Source organism: Eurypyga helias, unplaced genomic scaffold (assembly GCF_000690775.1).
Source record: "Eurypyga helias isolate BGI_N326 unplaced genomic scaffold, ASM69077v1 scaffold506, whole genome shotgun sequence".
In the NCBI taxonomy this organism is placed as follows: domain Eukaryota; kingdom Metazoa; phylum Chordata; class Aves; order Eurypygiformes; family Eurypygidae; genus Eurypyga; species Eurypyga helias.
Window position 1 is genome coordinate 28,064 of NW_010256973.1, and position 4,118 is coordinate 32,181.

Here is a 4,118-nt window from a genome sequence, read left to right on the forward strand (position 1 = left end):
GGTGACTAAGGTGGGTGAACTGGGAACTCCAGTATAAATTTTCTTTATATAATGTCCACTTATGCAATTGATTCTATCACAGGGGAGGAGATACAAAGGGAGGAGGAAAGAGGAGGGGTAAAAAATTGGCATGATATTTACAGAAGATAAGAAGTAAACAGATATTTTTCACCATAAATGAAGGAATTCAGTATACAGGAAATGGTATAATATTGATTCAGTAGTCATGCAATGTTTTATTGCTCTATTTCATCTACAGGATGCTATGCTTTTAAATCCTTCAAATGCTCACGCCAAGTTTAACCTTCAGTAACTCCCATAACAAATAGTGAATTTTGGAATGACTGAATAAATAAATCCCTTGAAGGAAGTTTAGGATAAGGTACCTTCAAACAATGGCTTCAAAGCCAAAGGATTTTTCATTTTTGACCATCACACAGAATGATTTCTGTAAAAATTAACAATGGTTGTGAAGGTCATTGTACATAACAGTAACCCTTAAAAAAAATACACCATGAACTGTAAAATTATTTTGCAGGCAATTGCTGGATTCCTTTAATTTGTAAAGCTCTGGGGAACATCTAAAACAAGGCATAGCCCATACTGCATGTTATGCCCAAAATGCCCAAAAGATAATTGAGATGGGATAACTAGGTAAATTTAAGTAATTCATGGCCAAAGAGATGCTCTATCAAACACTGTTATGGTGCAACACAAAGTCTATCAAAAAGGTTGTAGAGGCTTTTCACAACATATTGAACTTTTGGGATAAGGAAAAAAAAAAAAAAAGAAAAAGAGGAAAACATTACTGTCCAGATTTAACAACAATTGTTGTCAGACAGAATCCCCCTAAACAGCTCGTTGTTACTTACCTTCTACATGAATGTTAATTTTGTAGTCTACTACTCTTAAATAGTAGTAGACTATGGTCTAGTGCAAAGTGTCCCTGCCCATGGCAGGGGGGTTGGAACCAGATGATCTTTAAGGTCCCTTCCAACCCTAACCATTCTATGATTCTATGATAAATGTTCAGTGTTCCTTACTTCCATTGCTTAAATTACAAGTAGAACTTTCATATTTTATAAAACGCCAAGGAAACTACAGTTAGCCCTTGTGGCTGTTATAGCCAACTAGAAATCCCCTTTTGTCATAAAGGCATGGTCTTTAGCTCATTTTTTCTTTGATTTGCTATTTTAATCTCAAGTACAGCCTAGCCTCAACCCAAACATCTTCCTGTTTTCCCTCAATACATCTCAAAAGGCTTTTCCTATTTGAGCATACAAATTTGCCCTTTCCCTTACATAGGGTAAGGCTGGTGTTTTTCTCCTATACAGGTGAGAGATGTCCCTTTCTTTAGGTGATACGCATAGGTCTAACTGCTTGAATAGCTACTCAGCCAAGGACCACTAAGTTTTAGTGACTGATTTTCTCTGCTCAAGCTCTGGATTTCCTCTACAAGGAACATGATTCCTTCTTGCCTATAAAGTTAAAACAGAACTATTTTTTTTGTCCAGTCTTTTCTTCTCAGAGTGACTAACAACTTCTCATTGTCCCTTTTTTGTATATACAGGAAGCTGTGGCTCACTGTGCCATCCTAAACTGGAGAATAATGGAAAGCAACATGCCTTTGAGCATTGTGACCAGTCTTACTGCATTTGCACTCATGTTTGTATAGCTGTGCTGATCTGAGGAGAATCGAGTACAGATCCTTATCTTCACAATTCATAAGTATTTGTACCTTTGCTAGCATTAGAAAGAGTCCTAAACTGTACCATCTCTGTTTCCTTATTGCCAGAAGGGTAATAATCCTGTCTACCAGCTGCTTTATATGCCTTTATGAACTAATCAGACTTTCAGGTAGACATCATAGCCTGTTATATCTCATGCTCGACTGCCTTACAGTTTATTGAATTACGCATTTTAATCCAGAAGAATCTTATTGTTAATGCGCAGATAACGGCATCCATATGTACACATTAATTTATTTACTACAAATTGTTTAACAGTCTGAAATGATCAATCCATTTTGGAACAAAGATGAATCTGTTCTAGCATAAGCACATTTTCTTTAAGCTTACATCAACGTTTTACATCTGAACTGGCCTGTCTGTCATGTCATTCTTTGCTTCTGGTCAGCTTCATGAAAAGTCATCTTCCTCGTTCCGATGCCAGTTGTTCAGTTGCATTTAATACCAATGATACTTATAATTCTGCATGCACTTAATCGTCTCCCAGTAGAGACACTACCACTAAAAACATATGGAATCCTAACTAACAGCTTTTGCTTCCACTGTGCAAGAACAAGCAATGAGGAGTGTTTTTATATTTGGGTCCCAAGCTGAGACTCAACAGAGACAGTTTTTTAAAAGTTCCAGAAGTCCATGAGTAGAAATACAAGTTCCCATAATTTTTCACCATATGGCTGACTACACCAGGCAATGCTAAAATTCAAAGTTTAAAACCAAAGCTGATTGCATGGCCAGTGTTTTTGTTATAGCGGCAGATGCAGAAGGAGAGATAAAAAACGTGTTTTGAGTCATAGCTGTGTAAATCATTGAGTATTTCCCTACCCTTAAACTTTTATGAGACTATTTGTAATCATTCCATCAGCATAGCTAACTTTTAAAGTTCATATTAATTACAGTGTAAATTTATTTTCCAGTATACTTTCTGTTAAAAAGAGAACCTACAAAGAAGATTATTTTCATTCTGACTCACACTGCAGAAGAAAATGGCCTATATGGAAAATTTATATCACTTTAAGATGAAATTAAGCAGAAACCTGGCTAGGCTTATTGTTTTAGGATGAATCAATTTTTTTTTCCCCCAAGGATCTGGAGTCTGTTTCTATTTATTAATGTACCAAGAGGAAATCCCACTGCAGTCTTGTCATAGCAATCTGAGGATAACTACTGTACAAAGACCTCAGAAAGTAGATGATGAATAAAATTCTTTCCATATCTTCTTTTGTATTCCTGACTTGCTGCTGATCAGAGGCTGTCAGACAAAGAAGCAATGTTCTATCGGTGACAATGGTCTGCAGAAGTAGCCACAGTATTTTGTTCTGCCACTCTTCTACCTGCAAGCATTTCACCAGAGCACACAAAGCCTCCTTCCACATGACCATCCAACTGCACTACATACACTTTATGTCAAGCACAGAGATGGGTTGTTTGAACTCCCTGGTAGCCATTCTGGCAAAGTATAGGCAGATTATGAATTAAGAGATGTCTGAGATGCAATCACGGCATGTCTTTGACCAAGACGCCAGCAAGAACTCTATAGCACATACTGACGAAAACTTAAGAAAGCACAGAGACAAGCAGCAGAAGGCCTAGCAGTGCATGAAAGAGGGTGTTAAAATGATGACATAGAAGTAATGAGGATGCATTTCTTTTTGGTGTGTATGCTGTCATCAGGTTAACCTAAAACTTTCAACAAAAAAGGAGACAATATTTATATGGATGTACAACTGGTATAAAATAACTGCAATTATTAATTTATGGGGTTTATGTTATTAAAGAATTAGAACCAAGTGGCAAAAACTGTGACTATAACCAATTTATTGCTCTCTCAGACTTTCCAATGGGGAGTCAGTAGTGAAGTATTTTTACAAAAAGAACTTTAGTGCACAGAATGTCCATGTAAATGTACTCAACAGTCAAGTTTTTATTTAAGGAAGTGTTACAAAAACCTGTACTTTTTTGATTGATCCTAGGTCCCTTCTGGAAACAGGCTAATATCGTGTTATTAATTATCCTATCATTTTACCCAAAGGCATTCAATTTCTAATTAGACTAATCTCAGCTCTACCACTAATATTATTGCTGTGACATTGGGTTATTGGCATTCTTTCTTATCCAAAAAAAAAATACAATAATCTAAGTTATCTGCTGATGCTAGCTGGAGTATAACATTCTCACATATGCTTCCTTAAATGGTTTGATGCAGAAATTTTAAGATTAGCATCCATTCTCCACTCCTAATACTGTCTTCTTTTTGTCAGTAGCTCACACACTTGAGACTAAGATTGCAAAAACTTTTCTTTCTCTTCCAGTTGGGTGCAAATAGGGATAATTATGTGACACACCATTACCGGAGATTAGGAACAGATGTAG